Genomic DNA, 27,471 nt, shown 5'->3' with positions numbered 1-27,471 from the left:
ACATAAGAGAAAATGTAATAACTAGGGAATATTGTTCCACTGAAATTAAACAGGCAGGAACTGATATTACAGATTAAAGGCTAAATACATATTTACCACTTTGGTTATGTGCAAATTTAGCAAGCCAATGCTACTTGGAAGGCAATGCTTTTCAAGTGAAACTTCGTTTTTTTCACTAATATTTGTTTTGGTTCCCATAAGTGTGAAGGCAGCTGAAAGATGCGAGATTAGAAGTCACCTGCAAGAACATATACTTCAATGATTTTCTCCTGATGTATCTATTAGTTACTATGGTGACAATCTGTCAAGCATTCAAAGAGAAAACAATATGTCTTACTTTTCTATCAATTAAGTCACAAAATTTTTAATTTTAGTTAGTAAGTTTTATTTATTATTTTGTTTAGAACTTTTTTGACCTTGTATTTATACAAGCAAAACAATGATTATGTGATGTGTTCAAAATACAGTCAAAATTGATTATAATTACCCCCAATATTTAGTACAATGGTATCTGATAGCTAATTATTTTCTCGAGTCTGTTCACTAGAAATTATTGTTAAAATGTACAAATTATTTTTATCTCTTACTTTTAAAAATGCACATTTAGTTAACAAATGCATATAATATGGTCATTCAAGTTTTGATTAGGATATTTTATGAGTGTCTTGACCAAAGTAAAACCTATATGAAGTATTAATAAAATAGACTGCAATACTTTCAGGCAACCACTGAGCTTATTTTCAGTCCCATAATTAATTGTTTAAATTACTTATTATTAATTTTCTCATGTATATGGCATTTGATTTGAGAATAATTTTAAATTAATATTTAATTGTATTCTTAAGTGATCATTACTTACTATCTTATCTAGCTAGTAAGTGATTTTTTGTGTTATGAATTATAGGTCATTGATTAGCTTTGTTTGTTTTTATGATATTATAATTAATAGTGTAAAACAAAGTGGGTAAAGTTGAAGATAAATGAAATTAATTACAACTGAAAGTGAAATTGCACTTAATCCATGGTTTTGATATTAGAATTCAGAATCTATAACATTACAAGTAGCAAATTTAAGATGCGATCTACATTTCTAAATGTCCAACATCACAGTTCAGTTCAGTTCAGTTCAGTTCAGTTCAGTCACTCAGTCGTGTCCAACTCTTTGCGACCCCACGAACCGCAGCACGCCAGGCCTCCCTGTCCATCACCAACTCCCTGAGTCTACCAAAACCCATGTCCATCGAGTTGGTGATGCCATCCAGCCATCTCATCCTCTGTCGTCCCCTTCTACTCATGCCCCCAATCCTTCCCAGCATCAGGGTCTTTCCTACTGAGTAAACTCTTTGTATGAGGTGGCAAAAGTATTAGAGTTTCAGCTTCAACATCAATCCTTCCAATGAACATCCAGGACTGATCTCCTTTAGGATGGACTGGTTGGATCTTCTTACAGTCCAAGGGACTCTCAAGAGACTTCTCCAACACCACAGTTCAAAAGCATCAATTTTTCGGCGCTCAGCTTTCTTCACCGTCCTCTCACATCCATACATGACTACTGGAAAAACCATAGCCTTGACTAGATGGACCTTTGTTGGCAAAGTAATGTCTCTGTTTTTAAATATGCTATCTAAGTTGGTCTTAAATTTCTTTCCAAGGAGTAACCGTCTTTTAATTTCATGGCTGCAATCACCATCAGCAGTGATTTTGGAGCCCCCAAAAATAAAGTCTGACACTGTTTCCACTGTTTCCCCATCTATTCACCATGAAGTGATGGAACCAGACGCCATGATCTTAGTTTTCTGAATGTTGAGCTTTAAGCCAACTTTTTCACTCTCCTCTTTCACTTTCATCAAGAGATCTTCAGTTCTTCTTCACTTTCTGCCATAATGGTGGTGTCATCTGTATATCAGAGGTTACTTATATTTCTCCCAGTAATCTTGATTCCAGCTTCTGCTTCCTCCAGCCCAGCGTTTATCATGATGTACTCTGCATAGAAGTTAAATAAGCAGGGTGACAATATACAGCCTTGATGTACTCCTTTTCTTATTTGGAACAAGTATGTTGTTCCATGTCCATTTCTAACTGTTGCTTCCTGAGCTGCATACAGGTTTCTCAAGAGACAGGTCAGATGGTCTGGTATTCCCATCGCTTTCAGAATTTTCCACAGTTTATTGTGATACACACAGTCAAAGGCTTTGGCATAGTCAATAAAGCAGAAATAGGTGTTTTTCTGGAACTCTCTTGCTTTTTCGATGATCCAGCGGATGTTGGCAATTTGATCTCTGGTTCCTCTGCCTTTTCTAAAACCAGCTTGAACATCTGGAAATCCACAGTTCACGTATTGCTGAAGCCTGGTTTGGGGAATTTTGAGCATTACTTTACTAGCGTGTGAGATGAGTGCAATTGTGTGGTAGTTCGAGCATTTTTTGGCATTGCCTTTCTTTGGGATTGCAATGAAAGCTGTCCTTTTCCAGTCCTGTGGCCGCTGCTGAGTTTTCCAGATTTGCTGCCATATCGAGTGCAGCACTTTCACAGCATCATCTTTGAGGATTTGAAATAGCTCAACTGGAATTCCATCACCTCCACTAGCTTTGTTCATTTTGATGCTTTCTAAGGCCCACTTGACTTCCCATTCCAGGATGTCTGACTCTAGGTGAGTGATCACACCATCGTGATTATCTGGATCATGAAGATCTTTTTTGTACAGTTCTTCTGTGTATTCTTGCCACCTCTTCTTAATATCTTCTGCTTCTGTTAGGTTAATACCATTTCTGTCCTTTATCGAGCCCATCTTTGCATGAAATATTCCCTTGGTATCTCTAATTTTCTTGAAGAGATCTCTAGTCTTTCCCATTCTGTTTTCCTCTATTTCTTTGCATTGATCAGTGAGGAAGGCTTTGTTATCTCTCCTTGCTATTCTTTGGAACTCTGCATTCAGATGGGAATATCTTTCCTTTTCTCCTTTGCTTTTTGCTTCTCTTCTTTTCAGAGCTATTTGTAAGGCCTCCTTAGACAGCCATTTTGCTTTTTTGCATTTCTTTCCAATGGGAATGGTCTTGATCCCTGTCTCCTGTACAATGTCACAAACCTCTGTCCATAGTTCATCAGGCACTCTGTCTATCAAATCTAGTCCCTTAAATCTATTTGTCACTTCCACTGTATAATCATAAGGGATTTGATTTAGGTCATACCTGAATAGTCTATTGGTTTTCCCCCACTTTCTTCAATTTACGTCTGAATTTGGCAATAAGGAGTTCATGATCTGAGCCACAGTCCACTCCAGGTCTTGTTGTTGCTGACTGTATAGAGCTTCTCCATCTTTGGTTGCAAAGAATATAGTCAATCTGATTTTGGTGTTGACCATCTGGTGATGTCCATGTGTAGAGTCTTCTCTTGTGTTGTTGGAAGAGGGTGTTTGCTAATCGGGTTCTCCTGGCAGAACCCTATTAGGTTTTGCCCTGCTTCATTCTGTACTCCAAGGCCAAATTTACCTGTTATTCCAGGTGTTTCTTGACTTCCTAGTTTTGCCTTCTAGTCCCCTATAATGGAAAGGACATCGTTTTTGGGTGTTAGTTCTAGAAGGTCTTGTAGGTCTTCATAGAACCGTTCAAATTCAGCTTCTTCAGTGTTACTAGTAGGGGCATATTCTTGGATTACCATGATATTGAATGGCTTGCCTTGGAAACGAACAAAGATCATTCTGTCGTTTTTGAGATTGCATCCAAGTACTGCATTTTGGACTCTTTTGTTGACCATGATGGCTACTCCATTTCTTCTAAGGGATTCTTGCCCACAGTAGTAGATATAATGGTCATCTGAGTTAAATTCACCCATTCCAGTCCATCTTAGTTCGCTGATTCCTAGAATGTCGACGTTCACTCTTGCCCTCTTCTGTTTGACCACTTCCAATTTACCTTGATTCATAGACCTAACATTCCAGGTTCCTATGCAGTATTGCTCTTTACAGCATCAGACTTTGCTTCTATCATCAGTCACATCCACAGCTGGGTATTGTTTTTGCTTTGGCTGCATCCCATCATTCTTGCTGGAGTTATTTCTCCACTGATCTCCAGTAGCATATTGGGCACCTACCAACATGGGGAGTTCCTCTTTCAGTGTCCTTTTTTTTTACCTTTTCATACTGTTTATGGGGTTCTCAAGGTAAGAATACTGAAGTGGTTTGCCATGCCATTCTCCAGTGGACCACATTCTGTCAACTTCACATGGATAAGCTAATTCCAAATCTGCTTCTCTTTTCAAATGCTGCCTATTCTGTCAGCATCTTATCACATGTTTGTCAGGAATGATTTCCCTAAACCTTCTCTTTTCTTAATAGGCTTACTCAGTTCTTCTATTTGTTCTTATTTATTGATCCTATATCTTTTTTTTTTTTGAGGCCAAAAAAAAAAAAGACTTTATTTGGATTTCCTATCTTTTAACTTGCTTACCTTCCTACCCTTTTCCTCTCTTTGTTTAACATTGTTTTCATTAAATTCAGTTTTAAGTTTATCTAACAACACTGTCCAAGATATGTTTCTTATTCAAATGTTCCTGGCCATTTAAGTCATATAACCTCTTTAGAAGTAAACTTATTTAGCTGTTCAGTGGTACACCAACTGTACTTAACTCTTGAGGGTATTGGAAAGGTTGAAGTATTCATCACATGACAAACATTGGAAATTATCAGTGAATTATTATTATTATCATCATTATCTATCCTTGCCATTGGATTTTTTTTATAAATTTTCACACACATTACACATACACAAATGCAAATTGTGAAGAAACTTTCTGATTAATCAATATCTTAATGACAAGAACCAGTAACATACATCTCTTTTACAAACCAGGATCAAACAGTACAAAATTATCAATAATATGAAACTTACCTTTTAAACTATTGTATAAAGATTCCAATTACCAAAACAGGAGACACAGGAGACATGGGGTAAATGCTGGGTTGGAGTAAGAAATAGCAACCTGCTCCAGTATTCTTGTCTGGAAAATCCCATGGATGAAGGAGCCTGGCTGGCTCCAGTCCTTGTGGTTGCAAAAGAATCCGAAATGATGTAGTGAGTAAACAACAAAAACACTTAACACAGTCTCAAGCCCCAAATAAAGGGGGAAAAAAGATATTATTTGATCATATATGGAAAGAAAGCAAAAACATACAATAGAAATGTCAATAAATTTGGGATTGTAGAGGTGGGACTCATAGAACCTTATTAAGTTGGCTCCCTAGTAAAAACAACAAAGTTATCAGCAAAGTTATCGAAATGAACTATTTCAGAATCTGTAAATTAATGCATTTCAGAAAGAGTAAAGACACTGGATATTACTTAAAATTATGGTATGGAATTTTTTAAATTACATGTATAATTTACATTATTCTTGAAGGCTTAGCAGAGAACAAGCTAAAAGCAGGGAAACTACTAAGAAAACTAGTAAACTCTGTGAGAACTTCAGGTTTATTTTAACTTAGACGTACACCTCTCCTCTATATCTTCAGCTCCATGAAAAGGCAACAGCCTTATAGCCAATGGTGATGGTTGACCTCTTTTGAAGCTAAGCTAATATTCCTATATCCAGAGAACAACTAATTGCTTTTCAAGGACTCCTGGAATAATCTCACTCCCATGGTGTTTTCTAAACAACAGCAATCTACTTCAATCAATAACATCACAGCTGCCTAAGGCTACCATTTCAGTTGGAGCAAATAAGAGACTGCTCAAAATTAGAAGGAAATACCTAGCGAACTAGATTACAAATAGCAGATTTTGAAAAGCTTCAACATATTATTGAAAATATGAAAGATGAATTTATACACAGGGTTGCATGTATGCCCAGGAAAGACTTGGGAAAGAGAGGGCTCAAAACCCTCACTTTTAGCTGACAATCAGGACCTCCAAAAGCAGAAAGTGAAAGCTAAGACTTCTTCGAAAACTTCTTAAATTTGAAGGTGTCTACTCACAACAGATCCCATGCCTGGAATATGTACTATAGCAACACGTTTAAGAAAATCTTCTGACAGGTCACTGGCTGACTACTAAAATATAAAACCAAAAGTTTGTTAACTTGATAAATCAGTTAAACACATTAAGAAAAAAATAAAGGACAGAAGTCATCAACTTACCATAGAGTTTTTAAACATATTCAGTTCAGTTCAGTCGATCAGTCGTGTCCACCTCTTTGCGACCCCATGGACTGCAGCACTCCAGGCCTCCCTGTCCATCACCAACTCCTGAAGCTTACTCAAATTCTTGTCTATCGAGTCAGTGATGCCACCCAATCATCTCATCCTCTATCGTTCCCTTCTCCTCCTGCCTTCAATCTTTCCCAGCATCAGGGTCTTTTCCAGTGAGTCAGTTCCTCACATTAGGTGGCCTAAGTGCTGGAGTTTCAGCTTCAACATCAGTCCTTCCAATGAATATTCAGGACTGATTTCCTCTAGGATTGACTGGTTAGATCTCCTTGCAGCCCAAGGGACTCTCAAGACTCTTCTCAAACACCACAGTTCAAAAGCCTCTATTCTTCCACTCTCAGCTTTCTTTATAGTCCAACTCTCACATCCATACATGACTACTGGAAAAACCATAGCCTTGACTAGATGGACCTTTGTTGTCAAAGTAATGTCTCTGCTTTTTAATATGCTGTCTAGGTTGGTCATAGTATTTCTTCCAAGGAGCAAGTGTCTTTTAATTTCATGGCTGTAGTCAAAATGTGCAGTGATTTTGGAGCTCCCCCCGCCAAAATAGTCTCTCACTGTTTCCACTGTTTCCCCATCTATTTGCCATGAAGTGATGGGACTGGATGCCATGTTCTTAGTTTTCTCAATGTTTTAAGCCAACTTTTTCACTCTCTTCTTTCACTTTCATCAAGAGGTTCTTTAGTTCTTCTTGACTTTCTGCCATAAGGGTGGTGTCATCTACATTTCTAAGGTTATTGGTATTTCTCCTGGCAATCTTGATTCCAGCTTGTGCTTCATCCAGCCCAGCGTTTCTCAGGATGTACTCTGCATATGAGTTAAATAAGCAGGGTAACAATATACAACCTTGACACTCCTTTCCCGATTTGGAACCAGTCTGTTGTTTCATGTCCAGTTCTAACTGTTGCTTCCTGACCTGCACAGAGGTTTCTCAAGAGGCAGGTCAGGTGGTCTGGTAGTCCCATCTCTTTCAGAATTTTCCACAGTTTATTGTGATCCACACAGTCAAAGGCTTTGGCGTAGTCAATAAAGTAGAAGTATATGTTTTTCTGGAACTCTCTTGCTTCAGAACCAAGGTTCAGTACACTCCTCCCAGGAGTGCTCACACCTTCTCCTTTTAAATATATTAGGGAAATATTAAAGACACTTTTAAACCAATAAATTTGATGGATTATACAAAACGGATAAGTTCCTTGAAAGAGGCAAACTACCAAAGTTTAACAGGAAAAAAAGAGAAATGTGAATAATCCTATATATATTAAAAGCATTGAATTTGTAGACAAATCCTGCATACAAAGAAAGGTTCAGTACAAACTAGGTTAGAAGGCTGAGTGCTGAAGAACTGATGATTTTGAGCTATGTTGCTAGAGAAGACTCTTGAGAGTATCTTGGACAGCAAGGAGATCAAACCAGTCAATCCTAAAGGAAATCAACCCTGAATATTCACTGGAAGGACTGATGCTGAAGCTGAAGCTCCAATACTTTGGACACCTGATGCAAAGTGCCAGATCATTTACATTTGTGCTGGGAAAGATTGAAGACAGGAGGAGAAGGGTGTGATAGATGATGAGATGGTTGGATGGTATCATTGACACAGTGGACATGAGTTTGCACAAACTCTGGGAGATAGTGAAAGACAGAGAAGCCTAGCATGCTGCAGTCCATGGGGTCACAAAGAGTTGGACATGACTTAGCAACTGAACAAAAACAAGAGTTACCTTGGCATATACCTTGGAAAAATCTCTAAATAGATGTGAAGAGTTTTGAATATACTGTTTTTAATTAAACACTGTGTCCCTTCCAGGAAGAGGCTATGAGTTTTACTATCAGATTCATAGGAAACAATTCCTAAATTATATGAGATTACACATAACCAGATATATCAGTGAAGGTTTTTTATCATAATCACACCTGGACTGATTTTAAAACTAAAACTCATCATACTTTGGCTATTAATCCACAGAATTAATTTAAAAGGCAGTGGACAAAAAGTAGAGCTTCCACAGAGCTAAGAGGTTTCAAGATTTTTACAAACCACTGCTTTGACCTGGAAACCTATATAATTTTGCCACATGAAAAAAAATTGAGATTTACAGTATATGCCATTTATTGCTTTTGTCCTCTTAATTTATGTACCATCCTTACACATTGCTTTTCTTCAAATTGAGCCCCTTGTAATTAGGCCTCTTTAAGTTCATGTTCGTGTCTGGGTGGGTATTTATATCATGTGCTAAAATTTGACCTCTTTTGTATTTGCAATTCTAGAAGTAGAGGTGAAGGCCTAATGAGATGTATTTATGATCCATTTTTTTTTCACAATCCACTGCCCTTCTTATTAGCAAATTTGTACTGAATTAGAAATCTATACATCATCCTATCAATTGCTACTGAACAGAAGCCCTGCAGTCAGAGGCCTGAGAGTTTTGTGCCCCTAAGAGTTGATGGTGAGGAAGATGAAGTAAAAATTCTCTTTGGGATCCCAGATTGTTTAAAATTTTTTAATCCACATTTTCATTTAATGTCAAAATTCATGACAAACCAAAGACTATACTAAGTAATCAATCCATATTACTAAAAGCAAGCTTTTCTTTAAGATAATACTGTGTGAGAATAAACTGTATTATGGACAAGTTTTTGCCATATATAAATATTACATATTTAATTATATAATGTACAAAATAAATATACACATTCTTTTGGTGTATAATGGTTTCTGTATTATCAAAGTGCAGGTACCAGAATGAAGGGCATAGCATTTCCACAGAGAAGAACTAGTTTCTGAGAATGGAAAATGTAAAGTTGGCCATATCTTTTAGATTAAAGTTACTACATATGATTATGATCTCACAGATTTCATACACTAAATGAGTTCCTATAAGAGTTATTTATACATAAGCATTGACAGAGGGAGAAATAAATGTAGACTAAAAAAGCTCAAAGAAAGCCTTCAAGAGTAATGTAAATTATACATGTAATTTAAACAATTCCATACCCTAATTTTAATATCCAGTGTCTTTATTCTTTCTGAAATGCACTTATTTTTATATTCAGTGATAAGCATGTTATTTATTTGAAAACTTAATATAAATAAAGTTTACATTATTTTCTAAGTAACAATTACAGTAAAACTAGTTGTGAGCCCCACCCATTCTCCCCAAATACACACAGGAGATCTGGTAGCCACTAATTTTATTTTCCAACTGAAATTCTTAATTTTTGTTTAAAATGTTTAAAATTAGATTAAATCTACTTTGGCAATACATTAGAAATCTACTTTCAGGAATGTTTTGGATATTAGTACTAATGAAACAAAGAAAATTAAATTTATAATGAATAAATCTCTGTTCTTTTGGATCTCAGCTATATTAACATATTTGATATATTTACAAGATTTCAGTAAATATGAAAACATGTAAAAGGAACTGTGCTTAAGGCAGTTTAGAATTCTGAAGATGATTCTCGTGCATGATGAAAGCTATAAATATTAAGAATGCAATAAAAATGAATATATTTTTCCTCTCTCATAGGCATTAGATATTATTGATATAATATTTGAAAGCTTCTGCATTTTAAGAAATGTGGGGGAACAGAATAGGCTCACTAATTTAGCAATACAGTAGCACTCATTAGTTTAATACTAGATTATATGAAGTAATTTTACATATCTGAAAATATTAAAATGACAAAGTATTTCAGAGAGAATTATTTTAAGCCCTATTGATATGCTAAGTAGTTATTAAGGTAGCCTTTATTCAGACTGAACAGGAGGAAGGAAGGAAGTGAATTCTGAGGCCTTATCTCTTTTTCAATGCTTCCTGCCATACCCTTTTCATCCAAAATAATTTTTTTTATCTCTCATTAACTGTAACTCTGAATAAGAATTTGTTTCTAAAAAACCTACCTTAAGAAGTTTAAAATCTATGTTCTATTGTTTTGAGATAGACATATAAAAAAAGTATATTTAACATAATTACATAACATGAAGCCAAGAAGTTAGGTAATGTGTATGTAGTCACACAATTATCAAATGGAAAAACTATTTATGAAATCTAGATCACTAACTTCAATCTTCATTCTTTTCTAACTCGATTAGTTTTTAGAACTTTTTACAAACGGAAAATATGGAAATAAAGAGTCAGAACTCCAGTCAGAAATCTGGATTTGAATCCAGACTGCAATTTCTTTGCTCTGTGACTTCTGTGATTTCACTCTCTCACTGCAAAACAGGATATCTAGAGGACTTACTTCTTAGGGGTACTGGAAATTTTAAATGAGCCTATGTATGTGAAGTTACTCAAGGGGTGCTCAAGGCCCAGCCTAGCTCTGCTGGCTACATTAGAGTGGTTCAAATGGATGATGTCAGAAGTACTGAAATGTGGTAGAATCATATAGTAAGTCTCAGAACTGATGCCAGACCATAAATTCATTTACCTCTCAGCACTCAGTATAATTTTAATGTAACAATATGTTCATAATACAACACTTTTTAATAATAGACTGATCAAATATGAAGCATGACATGGAATAGAAAGAGTAGAGAAGGAAAAAAAGCGCCTCTCTTAATATATGCACCCAGGCTTCCTTCCCTTATGGGTTTCCCTTGTGGTTCAGCTGGTAAAGAATCTGCCTGCAATGCAGGAGACCGGGGTCCGATCACTGGGTTGGGAAGATCCCCTGGAGAAGGGAAAGTCTACCCACTCCAGTGTTCTGGCCTGGAGAATTCCATGGACTGTATATTCCATGGGGTCATGAAGAGTTGGACACGACTGAGTGAATTTCACAACCTCAAGGCTTCCCAGGTGGCACTAGTGGTAAAGAACCTGCTTGCCAATGCAGGAGATATAAGAGAAGAGGGTTCGATTCCTGGGCTCAAAAGATCCCCTGGAGGAGGGTATGGCAACTCTCTCAGTATTTTTGCCTGGAGTATCCCATGGACAGAGCAGCCTGGCAGGCTACCATCCATAGGGTTGCAAAGTGTCAGACACAACTGAAGCAACTGAAGCAATGCAGTTTATGCCCAAATAACTCCTTTAAACCCAAATTATATAAGGCTAGGAGAATCATGTTTATCTGTGAAGGATCCTGGTCTGAATACCCAGAAAGTGAATGAATTCATAGAATCATTGTCACCATTTAATTTAATGTGTTCTATGGAATGCTACTACTAGGTGAAGCTCATGAAAAGTGAGTTCCATAGTGAAATGGGTTTGGGAGATAGTGCAACATCTGTCACTGTCTTAGAGCTTTGCCCTGCACATAGCACACTTAGATCTCAAAGATATGCTGCCTCAATAGTTTGCAGAGGCAAAATATTATACATAGGATGGATAAACAACAAGGTCATACTGTATAGCACAGGGAAATATATTCAATATTCTGTGACAAACCATAATGGAAAAGAATATGAAAAATAATACATATATATGTATATGTATAAGACATATATATGTATATCTGAGTCACTTGGATGTACAGAAGAAAATCAGTTCAGTTCAGGTCAGTTGCTCAGTCGTGTCTGACTCTTTGCGACCCCGTGAACCGCAGCAGGCCAGGCCTCCCTGTCCATCACCAACTCCCAGAGTTTACCCAAACCCATGTCCATCGACTCAGTGATGCCATCCAACCATCTCATCCTCTGTCATCCCTGCCCCCAATCCTTCCCAGCATTAGGGTCTTTTCCAGTGAGTCACCTCTTTGCATCAGGTGGCCAAAGTACTGGAGTTTCAGCTTCAACATCAGTTCTTCCAATGAACACCCAGGACTGATCTCCTTTAGGATGGACTGGTTGGATCTCCTTGCAGTACAAGGGACTCTCAAGATTCTTCTCCAACACGATTGTTCAAAAGCATCAATTCTTCGGCGCTCAGCTTTCTTCACTGTCCAACTCTCACATCCATACATGACCACTGGAAAAACCATAGCTTTGACTAGACGGACCTTTGTTGGCAAAGTAATGTCTCTGCTTTTAAATATGCTGTCTAAGGTCATAACCTTCCTTCCAAGGAGTAAGCGTCTTTTAATTTCATGGCTGCAGTCACCATCAGCAGTGATTTTGGAGCCCCAAAAAATAAAGTCTGACACTGTTTCCACTGTTTCCCCATCTATTTCCCATGAAGTAATGGGATCAGATGACATGATCTTAGTTTTCTGAACGTTGAGCTTTAAGCCAACTTTTTCACTCTCTCCTTTCACTTTCATCAAGAGATCTTTAGTTCTTCTTCACTTTCTGCCATAAGGGTGGTGTCATCTGCATGTCTGAGGTTATTGATATTTCTCCTGGCAATCTTGATTCCAGCTTGTGTTTCTTCCAGCCCAGCGTTTCTCATGATGTACTCTGCATATAAGTTAAACAAGCAAGGTGACAATATACAGCCTTGACGTACTCCTTTTCCTATTTGGAACCAGTCTGTTGTTCCATGTCCAGTTCTAACTGTTGCTTCCTGACCTGCATACAGGTTTCTCAAGAGACAGGTCAGATGATCTGGTATTCCCATCTCTTTCAAAATTTTCCACAGTTTATTGTGATCCACACAGTCAAAGGCTTTGACATAGTCAATAAAGCAGAAATAGATGTTTTTCTGGAACTCTCTTGCTTTTTCAATGATCCAGCTGATGTTGGCAATTTGATCTCTAGTTCCTCTGCTTTTTCTAAAACCAGCTTGAACATCTGGAAGTTCACAGTTCACGTATTGCTGAAGCTTGGCTTGGAGAATTTTGAGCATTACTTTACTAGCCTGTGAGAGGAGTGCAATTGTGCAGCAGTTTGAGCACTCTTTGGTATTGCCTTTCTTTGGGATTGGAATGAAAACTGACCTTTTCCAGTCCTGTGGCCACTGCTGAGTTTTCCAGATTTGCTGGCATATTGAGTGCAGCACTTTCACAGCATCATCTTTCAGGACTTGAAATAGCTAAACTGGAATTCCACCACCTCCACTAGCTTTGTTCGTAGTGATTCTTTCTAAGGCCCACTTGACAGAAGAAATTAAGACATTATAAATCAACTATACTTCAATAAAATTAGAACAAAATATTTAATTTGCTTAATAAAATGTTTCACTTTTTAAAATCTAGAGTTCTCTTTCACAGAGTTCTTTTTAATTTGTAGCAAAACTAGTTCCATGTTTCATGGAACATACATAGGAGCACAGTCCTTTCAGCCATGCAGTGTATTATAACACATGTGTCAATGTTAAATGTGTATTTTCCACAGGTATTAATTCCTTTCATATAGGTTAGAAGAGAGATTTAGGCTTCATCCAAAATAAGAGCCACTCTATTGAATACTTCATGATTTTATGGACTTCAGCTGATGCATTTTTATTGTCTTTACTTTTGATACATCTTACATTGGTTTATATTTAATAGTAGATCAAGGTTTTCTCAAACCTTACCATGGGTCACATGAATCTCAGGATACAGGAATGTGCCTGTCTCCATAGTGACTGAAATTACAGATGAGGACCTATTCCTTATTTTATCCAACTTCTTTAGTCTCAGACTTTGTAGTCAGTAAAAATGTGTTTATGTAATAGAGTCAGTCCTAAATATAAAAAAATAAAATTACTCTCAAACTCATTAGACAATTGGCCTATAGCACAATGAATCTCAGAATTAACACTCATATTTGAAATCTAAATGGTTTAACTTATTGCAATACCAGATCTCTATTTCATGGACTATAAATTCACAAAATATTGAGCTTCATGGGCTATGAAATAAAAGCCTATAAAAGTGTCTTAGAATGTGCAATTATCTGCTAGATAGAGCATTTTTATAAAACCTATAATAAAATACATTGAGACTTTTCTGTGAGGATCAATTGATATCTAAAAACAGGGGAAACTAATTGGAAAATAGACAAGGCCATCTTAATATGCAAATAAAACAAATGAATGGCAACAACAAAATCACATCCTTCTAAAAATATTCAATACAATTAAGTTTCTTAAACTACTTTTATACCTGCTGAAAAATCCCAGGAAATGAGTAAACAGGTTTAATTACAGAAAATAAAACAAAATCACTACCACCAAAGGACTAAATCTGATACTTGACAGTTTTATTATTTTACTTCCTCCTCAAAATGGACTGAGAAATTACTTAGATTATTTAAATGTATCTCATAGTGAGCTACAAGATGACTTGCTCTCACTCACTCTGGTGCTCTTTCTGTCTCTACTGCATTGTAGATTTACAATTATAATAACTTCATATGAGAAACCAGTCATTTCATGAGATCTTGACTTATTTCTGGTCATCTACACAATCTACTTTTAGATTTTCTTACTGTTCAATTTCAATAAATTGGATGTAATTAATGGTAAAGTTCTTAGGTAGTATTTAAATGCTCCTAGATTTTCAATATTTTCTTTCTTATGTCCAATTCATGTATATTCTGACAATGTCCTGTCTGTATTTTAAACTGAAAATTTACCTTCTTTTATCTCTTACTATAAAACTGTCTTTCAGCATTTATCTTAATTTTTTCTTTCACAGATTCTACAATCTGGTTGTGATTCAAAACATTTTAGTCTAAAGATTAAAATTTATATTCTTCATCAACAGAGTGATTTAAATAACTCAGATATCTTGATAGTTGTTTATATATACATAGTAAAAATAATGAGGCTTATTACACTCTGAATTGCTGTCTTGCAAATCACCTATTTCCTGTTTTATTTAGTATGATTGCTGCAATAGAGCAAGTCAGTTCACTTCAGTTCAGTCGCTCAGTCATGTTCGGCTCTTTGCCTTCCCATGAACTGCAGCACTCCAGGCCTCCCTGTCCATCACCAACTCCCAAAGTTTACCCAAACTCATGTCCATTGAGTCGATGATGCCATCTAACCATCTCATCCTCTGTCATCCACTTCTCCTGCCTTCAATCTTTCCCAACATCAGGGCCTTTTCAAATGAGTAAGTTCCTCGCATCTGAGGGCCAAAATATTGGAGTTTCAGCTTCAACATCAGTCTTTCCAATGAACACCCAGGACTGATCCCTTTAGGATGGATTCATTGGATCTCCTTGCAGTCCAAGGCACTCTCAAGAGTCTTCTCCAACACCACAGCTCAAAAGTATCAATTCTTCTGTGCTCAGCTTTCTTTATAGTCCAACTCTTGCATCCTTATATGACTACAGGAAAAACCATAGCCTTGACTAGATGGACTTTTATTGACAAAGTAATGTGTCTGCTTTTTAATATGCTGTCTAGGTTGGTCATAACTTTCCTTCCAAGGAGCAAGCGTCTTTTAATTTCATGGCTGCAATCACCATCTGCAGTGATTTTGGAGCCCAGAAAAATAAAGTCAGTTACTGTTTCCACTGTTTCCCCATCTATTTCCCATGAAGTAATGGGATCAGATGCCATGATCTTAGTTTTCTGAATGTTGAGCTTTAAGCCAACTTTTTCACTCTCCTCTTTCACTTTCATCAAGAGATCTTTAGTTCTTCTTCACTTTCTGCCATAATGGTGGCGTCATCTGTATATCAGAGGTTATTGATATTTCTCCCGGCAATCTTGATTCCAGCTTCTGCTTCCTTCAGTCCAGCGTTTCTCATGATGTACTCTGCATATAAGTTAAATAAGGAGGGTGACAATATACAGCCTTAATGTACTCTTTTTCCTGTTTGGAACCAGTCTATTGTTCCATGTCCAGTTCTAACTGTTGCTTCCTGACCTGCATACAGGTTTCTCAAGAGGCAGGTCAGGTGGTCTGGTATTCCCATCTCTTTCAGAATTTTTCACAGTTCATTGTGATCCTCACAGTCAAAGGCTTTGGCATAGTCAATAAAGCAGAAATAGATGTCTTTCTGGAACTCTCTTGCTTTATCAATGATCCCGCAAATGTTGGCAATTTGATCTCTGGTTCCTCTGCTTTTTCTAAAACCAGCTTGAACATCTGGAAGTTCACAGTTCATGTATTGTTGAAGCCTGACTTGGAGAATTTTGAGCATTACTTTACTAGCACGTGAGATGAGTGCAATCATGCAGTAGTTTGAGCACTCTTTGGCATTGCCTTTCTTTGGGATTGGAATGAAAACTTACTTTCCAGTCCTGTGGCCACTGCTGAGTTTTCCAAATTTTCTGACATATATAGTGCACCACTTTCACAGTATCTTTTAGGATTTGAAATAGCTCAACTGGAATCCTATCACCTCCACTAGCTTTGTTAATAGTGATATTTCCTGAGGCCCACTTGACTTCACATTCCAGGTTGTCTGGCTCTAGGTGAGTGATCACACCATTGTTACTATCTGAGTCATGAAGCTTTATTTTGTATAGTTCTTCTGTATATTCTTGCCACCTCTTCTTAATATCTTCTGCTTCTGTTAGGTCCATACCATTTCTGTCCTTTATTGAGCACATCTTATCATGAAATGTTCCCTTGGTATCTCTATTTTTCTTGAAGTGATCTCTAGTCTTTCCTGTTCTATTGTTTTCCTCTATTTCTTTGCATTGATCACTGAGAAAGGCTTTCTTATCTCTCCTTGATATTCTTTGGAACTCTCCCTTCAGATGGATATATCTTTCCTTTTCTCCTTTGCTTTTTGGTTCTCTTCTTTCCATAGCTATTTGTAAGGCCTCCTCAGACAGCTATTTTGCTTTTTTGCATTTCTTTTTCTTGGGGATGGTCTTGATCCCTGTCTCCTGTACAATGTCACAAACCTTCATCCATAGTTCATCAGGCACTCTGTCTATCACATCTAGTCCCTTAAATCCATTTCTCACTTTCACTATATAATCATAAGGGATTTGATTTAGGTCATACCTGAATGGTCTAGTGGTTTCCCCCACTTTCTTCAATTTAAGTCTGAATTTGGCAATAAGGAATTCATGATATGAGCCACAGTCAGCTCCTGGTCTTGTTGTTGCTGACTGTATAGAGCTTCTCCATTTTTGGCTGCAAAGTATATAATCAATCTGATTTCGGTGTTGACCATCTGGTGATGTCCATGTGTATAATCTTCTCTTGTATTGTTGGAAGAGGGTGTTTGCTAATAGAGTTCTCTTGGCAGAACCCTATTAGGTTTTGCCCTGTTTCATTCTGTACTCCTGAGCCAAATTTGCCTGTTACTCCAGGTGTTTCTTGACTTCCTAGTTTTGCATTCCAGTCCCCTATAATGAAAAGGGCATCTTTTTTGGCTCTTAGTTCTAAAAGGTCTTGTAGGTCTTCATAGAACTGTTCAGCCTCAGCTGCTTCGGTGTTACTGGTCATGGCATAGACTTGGATTACCATGATTTTGAATGGTTTGCCTTGGAAATGTACAGAGATCATTCTGTCAATTTTGAGATTGCATCCAAGTACTACATTTTGGACTCTTTTGTTGACCACGATGGCTACTCCATTTCTTCTAAGGGATTCCTGCCCACAGTAGTAGTCATCTGAGTTAAATTCACCCATTCCTGTCCATTTTAGTTCACTGATTCCTAGAATGTTGATGTTCAGTCTTGCCATCTCTTGTATGACCACTTCCAATTTGCCTTGATTCATGGACCTTACATTCCAGGTTTCTATGCAATATTGCTCTTTACAGCATCGGACTTTACTCCCATCACCACTGTGATCCACAACTGGGTGTTGTTTTTTCTTTGGCTCTATCTCTTCATTCTTTCTGGAGTTATTTCTCCACTGATCTCCAGTAGCATTTTGGGCACCTACCGACTTACCCACCATGAAGATGATGTTTATATTAGATGTATGGTGGAAAGGTGTCATAGAAATAAGCTAGCCCCCTGAGAATCTCATGAAACTGAGCTACCATGTCAGTCAGTCCTGTCTACTTATCTCCTATTAACTGAGAACAAAATTTCTGCTCTGGGATGTCATTTTTATTTTGTGTTTCTTTTATTCAAAGCAGAACTTAATCCTTACTGATGAAATTGTTTTTTGTGCCTTCTTTAAAGATATGTAAAAATAACATAATCTAATATGAGTGAATTTGCAAAACATAAACAAATACAAAAAAATAAGAAGAAACATAACTCATACATTTAGAGATAACATTATTAAAATTTCAACCTAATCAGTGCTTCAGATGACATTATAATGGCATATTTACTCCTAAATATTTGTCTACATTTCTTATTATTTTATAAAGAGCTGTTGAAATCAAGTAACTATGTTAAAAGATTTTTTAAATTCTTGAATTAAAACCTCAAAATGTTTGTGTTGAAATGAATGTCATACATGTCTACTAAGAGTGAATGAGAGTAACTTCTTCAACATATTTTCCTTGAATTTGTTTTATTACACATCCATTGATTTTTAACATATTTATATGCTTAGTAACTATTCGCATTTTTGCTGAATATTGATACTTCATTTTTTTGTTAATGTGTATCCTGAGATATGTGGCTGAGTTCATTTGCTTTCTCCTTGTGAGGTTATTTGGGTTTGTGTTATGCATCTCTGCCCAATGGAATGAAGGCAGAATTGACTTAAGTAACTGCCAGGCCTGAACTGTAATTAGTTTTCCATGATTTTTCCCCTTCCAAGTAGATTATGCTTTTGGATACTACATTTTTAATACATTACTGAAACCTCCTATCCTCATGCTTCATCAGATTATGGGCATAAATCACTGTCTAAATTTCATTCTCAAAAAAGGCATGTCCTAAGTGTTACCTAACAAAAATTGTTTGTCATCCCAAAATATCACTGTTTATTATATCAGGGCATCTCATCTGTGTTCATGTGTAATGTACGCTAGTCTACTCATAAATGCCTTCAGCCCACGAAATCACAGAAACATCTCAATGCCAATGAAGTCAATGTTGCAAATGTCTTAGGTGATAACATAACTCTGAGCAGATTCCTATTTCCCTGGCTTTCAAAAGCACAAAACCTTTGAGATCACAGTGTAATCCTTCTTAACCCCATCATTCAAGGATTCCATTGTGTCATTCTGCTTGATTCTCTTATCCCAATAAGTCTTTTGTGCTTTGCTATTATATTGTTCTTTAACTTTCTAATTACACATTTTTCTTTTCCTAGGACATAAATATTTGTTGGGGTCAGTGTGGGGAACTAACCCCATGATGATCTCTTCTACACCTCTTCCAATAATAATTATACTTATAATAATATATAACCATTATAATCACTTGATAGTAATTATGTCACCTACTAATAATTATTCCTTTAAAATTATGCTTAATGATTTATTATCTAGAATAATGCACTTCAAACTTTATTATGGTTTAGCTGTTCTTCCTCTGCTGCTTTAAGCTGTCTTATCCAGTTATTTTTTCCCTCCTCTAAGTCTAATTTGATTTTGAAATTATATTCTGTTTTTCACTCTAAAGATGCTGACAGTTTCTGGTGGGAGCTAAGAATGAGGTGTCATTTCAGAATGAACCAAAAGAATTTATAAGATCATTCTTTCGAATCTTCAGAAGATTCAGCTATTTTGCTTTAAAAGGTATAAAGAAGAAAACAAGTACAGGGAAGTCTTATTAATCTATTTATCACTGCAAATGAGTCTAGATAGGATAGGCTGATCATATAAATTTGAAAAATGCTAATACTCTGCCATCAGCTTCCAGGCAGCACTCATTAGGCATGACAAGCAGGACTCTTACTTGGATGCTGAGTTCTACGCTACTAAGGTAATCTACTAAAATGGAAATAGAGATATTATCTTTTTCAACTAGAGCAGTTTTTATAGCAAGCTGCGTAAGAAATATGAGGTAAGGATTAAAAATTGTAAACCATTTCAAACTGAGTTGAAATACATAACTTGATAAATGCCAACTAGTATTATTTTCATAGCAATTTATTATTTTGCAATTATAACAGTGCTTATCTATAAAAGTTACTTTTCAAAAAATAATTTATATAACTAAAACTTGTAAACATCCATCCAATTTCAGTTTCTGATTAAAAAACTTTCTAAAATCAACACCAGTGCCACAGTTACCTGGCTTAACAACAATTAAGAATTAAACAGTTTATATGATAATTGTATTTTGAAGCAGAAAATAGTATGTCCATTATTTCACAAGCTTAATTCTCTCTGTAATTAAAAATCTACTAGTAGAAAATGAGGTACTTAGTAACTTTCTTAACTCTTGAAATGATAATACCCTCATTTTATACCAGAGATTGAGTTAGTAACTTGGGGACAGAATCTATTAGATATTATTGTGGATTTAAGCTTAGCACACCTCTCCCAATCATTACAGTATATGTTTAGAAGTTCTGCATGCAGAGATCATTAATTTCATAGACTGCCTTGCCCAGTAATTGCAGCTGTTAAATTATGCCAATGTAATATTGAGCATTTTGCTTGTACTTGGTTAGTATACAAGTTTCATTTTAAAGCTTAGCTAATAACCATCTGTCTTCTAGAAAGATATAAAATAAAACTAATGTGTGTTTCTAAAGCAGCATGTAAACTGACTTGAGCTATTATAATTTTTTTTATTCATTTTCACCTTTGCAATAAGTCTAAGTCACTCTTAAAATCTTCCTATGAATTAATAGTACTACATAGAGACATAGGTTTTAATTTTTGTGATATTTCAGCAACATATAAGTCAATTTCCATGTGTTCAAATAGGTGGGCTTATCATAGTCTTTGTGTTTGGTGTCTGACACACGTTTATCTAAGGAGGTATCTCACGTTTCTAAAAATTTGAGTGTCTTGCGGTGCATCATCTGACATTGCTCATGTTTTAAGTCATGCATATTTAATATATCATATAACCTTCAAACATAATAATTATGAGAGAAAATAATTTTCACATTTTTCCAGTTATTTTTTTAAGTCTGAACATGTTTCCATGTTTTCATACAACAATGAAGAAGGAAGTTAAACTCATTTTACCATTTAAGAATGAGCCAGTATGACCCAGCAATCCCACTGCTGGGCATATACACCGAGGAAACCAGAATTGAAAGAGACGCATGTACCCCAACGTTCATCGCAGCACTGTTTACAATAGCCAGGACATGGAAGCAACCTAGATGTCCATCAGCAGACGAATGGATAAGGAAGCTGTGGTACATATACACAATGGAATATTACTCAGCCATTAAAAAAAACACATTTGAATCGGTTCTACTGAGATGGATGAAACTGGAGCCCATTATACAGAGTGAAGTAAGCCAGAAAGAAAAACAACAATACAGTATACTAATGCATATATATGGAATTTGAAAGATGGTAACGATAACCCTATATGCGAGACAGAATAAGAGACACAGATGCATAGAACAATTTTATGGACTCTGAGGGAGAAGGTGAGGGTGGGATGTTCTGGGAGAATATCACTGAAACATGTATATTATCATATGTGAAACAGAACACCATTCCAGGTTCAATGCATGAGACAAATGCTCAGGGCTGGGGCAATGGGATGACCCAGAGGGATGGGATAGGGAGGGAGGTGGGAGGGGGGTCCAGGAAGGGGAACACATGTAAACCCATGGCTGATTCATGTCAATGTATGGCAAAAACTATTACAATATTGTAAAGTAATTAGCCCCCAACTAAAATGAATAAATTTATAAAGAAAAAAAAAAAAAAGAATGAGCCAGTATAATATGGCTCCTTATAAACAAAAATGATATGAATGACTTGTGGAAAAAGCATGTGGTCATTTGACTTTAGATTTTAAATACTAAAATGAAATTAATGTAAGGAACAAAGAAAAGGAGACAGAATAATTGCTTTGGATGGGACAACAGAAGTCAAAATTTGGCACTTAAGACAGGATTCCTCTTTCAATCAATTCAACTCAACAGATTTACCTCCAGCAAGAGAGTATGAGGAGTTTCTCTGGACTCTTTTCCAGTGAAACTGATACAAAATTATACACAGGTATTTTAAAGCTTCTGCAAATGATCCTAAGGGGTAATAACAAATTAAGAAATATCTACACGTCTACAAAAAATCAATTAGAAAGGTGAGAGTCTGTTATTTGAACCAATAATTTCCCTTCTCTTTCTCATTCTAGATCAACATGGGAGAGACTTTACTTTGGGTTGCTAAACTCAAGAAAGCTAGGATCCCATCCTCAGAATCCATATGGTAGGCTTTCAACTGGAAAGAAGAATATTCCAGCATTTCTCATCTTGTCCCAAGCTCTCTGTTGCTAAAGCAAAGCTTAAGAAAGTGGGGTAGAGAGGTATATATTTCCTTCTTATTCTTAACCCCCTCTTGTGAAATGGAGGGTCTACTTTGAGTATGGCATGTTGAGAATACTGCTCTCCTAGCTTCTGCTAATCACTGCTCTCCTAGCTTCTGAGACTGCCATTTTATGCCACGACAGGGAAGTCAAAAGGATTACAAGCTGCTGCCCACTCAACAACTGCTCAGCCCCTAGCCTAGAGGTGCCATTCACAAAGAGGCTTGGTATTGTCCTTATTGTCAGCCCCAAAGCCCAGTCTCAGAAATTTTCCCTGTAATAGATAAGGCAAAATGGATCATAAAACGGATAGCTCTTGACCTTGTCCCAAAGAAACTGAATTCACTTGCAACAAAGAGTGAAGAAGTTTAAGACCAAAGTCACTCTCAGGAACCGTTAAGGTTGTGGTGAGAGAAATTTAAGAAGAGATCCAAAATAAAATAAACTGAAGGCCAATTAGTTTCTAGATATTCCTATAATCTGGGGCTACCCTGGTGGCTCAGACAGTAAAGAATCCACCTGCAATGCAGGGAGACAGTCTGGAAGCAGGAAACCCAGATTTGACTTCTGGGTCAGGAAGATATCCTGGAGAAGGGAATGGCTCAGTTCAGTTGCTCAGTCATGTCCAACTTTTTGTGAACTCATGGACTGCAGCACATCAGGCTTTCCTGTCCATCACCAAAACCCAGAGTTTGCTCAAACTCATGTCCATCGAGTTAGTGATGCCATCCAACCATCTCACCCATTGTCATTCCCTTTTCCTCCTGCCTTCAATCTTTCCCAGCATTAGGATCTTTTCCAGAGAGTCAGTTCTTCACATCAGGTGGCCAAAGTGGGAAAGTCTACCCACTCCACTATTCGTGCCTGGAGAATTCCATGGACAGAGGAGCCTGGTGGGATACAGGCCATGGGTTCACAAAGAGTCAGTCACAACTGAGGATCTCACACACATTTCTATAAACTTGGAATAAGACAGGTGAAAAGAGTCCTCTTAGAGTCAAACAAATAAACAAAAAAGTAATCTCAACTATTCTTTTAAAGGATCCAGAATTTGATTAGTTTTTAGAATTTATTGGATTAATTTATGCTCCAAGGAATTATTGAAAACAACAGAATAATCAGCTAGTGCAATTTAACAGTTGTTTATGGTCAGATACAAGATTTCTACCTAAATCACTGCCATCATTGAATGATTGGTATTTCATGAGTGAAACCATTCAAGGCTGAACACTATGTGTGTCTTTGTGTATGTATACACATTGAGGGGGGTAGGAGGTAGACAGCACTAAATATTCCACTAATTTATTAGTCACTAAACATAAAAAAGGGCTTCCCTGATAGCTCAGTTGGTAAAGGATCTGCTTGCAATGCAGGAGACCCTGGTTTGATTCCTGGGTTGGGAAGATCCGCTGGAGAAGGGAAAAAGCTACCCACTCCAGTATTCTGGCCTGGAGAACTCCGTGGACTGTATAGTCCATGGGGTTGCAAAGAGTCGGACAGGACTGAGACACTTTCACTTTCATTTGGGCTTCCCTTGTGGCTCAGCTGGTAAAGAATCCACCTGCAATGCGGGAGACCTGGATTCGATCCCTGGGTTGGGAAGACTCCCTGGAGAAAGGAAAGGCTACCCAATCCAGCATTCTGGCCTGGAGAATCACATGGACTACAGTCCATGGGGTCACAAAGAATTGGACACCACTGAGTGACTTTCAGTTTCAAACATTAAAAAAAAAAAAAAATGACGATAATAAGCCTAAAGGGATCAGAGAGCAAGTAACCAAAGTTCTTATTGTTGTTCAGTCACTAAGTTGTGTCCAAATCTTTGTGACACCGTGGACTGCAGCATGCCAGGTTTCCCTGTCCTTAACTTTCTCTCGGAGTTTGCGCAAACTCACGTCAATTGTCTTGACGATGCCATTCATTTTACTCTCTGTTTTCCCCTTCTCCTCCCTCCTTTACCCTTTCCAAGCATCAGAGTCTTTTCCAAAGAGTTGGCTCTTCCCAACAGGTGGCCAAAGTATTGAAGCTTCAGCTTCAGCACCAGTCCTTCCAATGAATATCCAGGGATAATTTCCTCTAGGATTGAATAGTTTGATCTCCTCACTGTGCAAGCAACTCTTAAGAGTCTTTTCCAACACCACAGTTCAAAAGCATCAATTCTCCAGTGCTCAGCCTTCTTTATGGTCAAACTCTCACATCCATAAATTACTACTGGAAACACCAGTAGTAATAAACATAGCTATGACTAGATAGACCTTTGTCAGCAAGTGATATCTCTGCTTTTTAATACATTGTATAAGTTTGTCATAGCTTTTCTTCCATGAAGCAAGTGTCTTTTAATTTCATGGCTGCAGTCAACACCCACAGTGGTTTTGGAGTCCAAGAAAATAAAGTCTTTCACTGTTTCCATTGTTTCCCCATCTATTTGCTGAAAAGTGATGGAGATGGATGCCATGATCTTTGTTTTTTGAATGTTGAGTTTTAAGACAGATTTTTCACTCCCTTCTTTCAGCTTCATCAAGAGGCTCTTTCCTTTTCCTTGAAGCAAAGTTCTCTCTTGCTTTCTGCCATTAGTGTGGTTTCATCTGCATATCTGAGTTTATTGATATTTTTCCCAGAAATTTTGATTCCAGACTATGATTCATCCAGTATGGCATGCCCCATGATGTACCCTGCATATAAGTTAAATAAGCAAGGTGACAACATATAGCCTTGATGTACTCCTTTCCCAATTTTGAATCAGTTCGTTGTTCCATGACCGGTTCTCACTGTTGCTTCTTGGCCTGCATACAGATTTCTCAGGAGGCAGGTAAGTTGTTCTGGTATTCCCATCTCTTTAAGAATTTTCCACAGTTTATTGTGATCCACACAGTCAAAGGCTTTAGCATAGTCAGTGAAGCAGAAGTGGGTATTTTTTTTTCTGGAATTCCCTTGCTTTTTCTATGATCTAGGATGTTGGCAATTTGATCTCTGATTCCTCTGTCTTTTCTAAATCCAGGTTGTGCAGCTGGAAGGTCTCAGTTCATATACATGAAGAACTTCATATACTGAAGCCTAGTTTGAAGGACTTCGAGCATTACCTTGCTAGCATGTGAAATGAGGACAATCTTGTGGTAGTTTGAACATTCTTTGGCATTGTCCTTCTTCGGGCTTGGAATGGAAATTGACTTTTTCCATTCCTGTAACCACTGCTGACTTTTCCAAATTTGCCAGCATATTGAGTGCATCAGTTTAACAGCATCAGCGTTTAGGATTTGAAATAGCTCAGCTGGAATTCCATTACCTCTACCAGGTTTATTCGTAGTAATGCTTCTCAAGGCCTACTTGACTCTGCATTCCAGGATGTCTAATGTTGATACAAAACATTATCTAAAATGTCCTGCTGCTGCTGCTGCTAAGTCGCTTCAGTCGTGTCCGACTTTGTCCGACCCCATAGACGGCAGCCCACCGGGCTCCGCCGTCCCTGGGATTCTCCAGGCAAGAGTACTGGAGTGGGGTGCCATTGCCTTCTCCTCTAAAATGTCCAGTTTCTCACAAAAAAAAATTATAAGGCATGCAAAGAAAGAGGAAAATATGGTGCAAGGAGCAGGATAAATGCACATTTTAAAAAAAGAAGAAGAAAAAGAAATTCCTGTAAGGGAAACAGGTGTTTGATTTATAAGATTTTAAAGCAACCATTATAAACATGTTTATAGAACTAAAGGAAATCATGATTTAAAAAGTAAAATGATGATAAAATGACAATATCATACAAAACATAATATAAACAGAGAGCATAAACGAGAACCAAATGGAAATTATGGTGTTATAAAGTTTATCCATTGAAATAAAAAATTTACTAGAGTGGCTCAATGATTAAAAATGGCAGAAGAACGAATAAGCTAAGTTGTAGAGAGATTGCTAGAGATCATGTAAGCTTAAAAAAAATGAAAAAAATAAAATAGAGCTTAAGAAAAATGTTAGAGACTTGTAAGCACACCAAAATACATGTAATGGGAGTACTACAGAAAGAGAAGAGAGAAAGGAGCATAAAAAGTGTTAGAAAATAATGCCTAAAAAACTACCTTAATTTGACGAAATACAATCTACAATCCTGGAAGCTAACTGAATTACAAATAAGACAAACAGAAATAAATTTACAAATACATCACACTTAAAACTGCAGCATTATTTACAATCACCAAGACATGGAAGCAACTTGAATATCTGCCAACAGATTAATGAATAAAGAAGATGTGGTTCATAAATATAAGGGAATATTATTTAGCCATAAAAATTAATGAAAAAAATGCCATTTTCAGCAACATGGATGGACCCAGGGACCATTATAGTAAGTGAAGTAAGCCAGAGAGAGAAAGACAAATATATGATATCACTTATATGTGGAATCTAAAAAAATGATAAAAATGAAATTATATACACAAAACAAAAATAGACATAGAAAAAACACTTATGGTACCAAAGGGGAAAGTTGGGGGGAAGGAATAAATTAGGAATTTGGGATTAGCATATACATACTACTATGTAAAATAGATAACTAACAAGGACCTACTGTATAGCACAGAGAATTATAGTCAATATTTGTAATAATTTATATGGAAAAAATCTGAAAAAGCATATATTTATTTGTGTATGAATGTATATATACATTATATATATACACTATATATTATATATATACACTATATATTATATATATACACTATACATTATATATATACACTATACATTATATATATACACTATACATTATATATATACACTATATATTATATATATACACTATATATTATATATATACACTATATATTATATATATACACTATATATATATATACATGCATGTGTGCTAAGTCACTTCAGTCATGTCTGACTCTGTGTGACCCTATGAACTGTGGCCTGCCAGGCTCCTCTGTCCATAAGATTCTCCAGGCAACAATACTGGAGTGGGTTGCCATTTCCTCCTGCAGGGGATCTTCCCAACTCAGGGATCAAACCCAAGTCTCCTACATCTCCTGCATTGGTGGTAGGTTCTTTACCACAAATGTCACCCAGGAAGCCTATACATATATATATACACACACACACATATATATATATATGTATGTACATATTCCTTTATGTTTATATAACCAC

At 36.7% G+C, this 27,471-nt stretch overlaps 1 long non-coding RNA gene across 1 annotated transcript in view; it reads right to left on the bottom strand.

Annotated features, from left to right (window-relative positions):
- Positions 1-2,964: 2,964 nt before the first annotated feature.
- Positions 2,965-27,471, bottom strand: part of LOC145540944 (uncharacterized) — a 30,124-nt gene continuing 5,617 nt past the window's right edge. The window contains exon 2 of the long non-coding RNA XR_014078653.1: positions 2,965-5,037. This is a non-coding gene — a long non-coding RNA (uncharacterized LOC145540944). The remainder of the gene's footprint in view (positions 5,038-27,471) is intronic.

This window comes from Giraffa tippelskirchi, chromosome 3, assembly GCF_054371585.1.
Source record: "Giraffa tippelskirchi isolate mGirTip1 chromosome 3, T2T-mGirTip1v1.2.pri, whole genome shotgun sequence".
In the NCBI taxonomy this organism is placed as follows: domain Eukaryota; kingdom Metazoa; phylum Chordata; class Mammalia; order Artiodactyla; family Giraffidae; genus Giraffa; species Giraffa tippelskirchi.
Note: the sequence above shows the minus strand (reverse complement) of the source record. Positions and strands in the feature narration are given on the sequence as shown.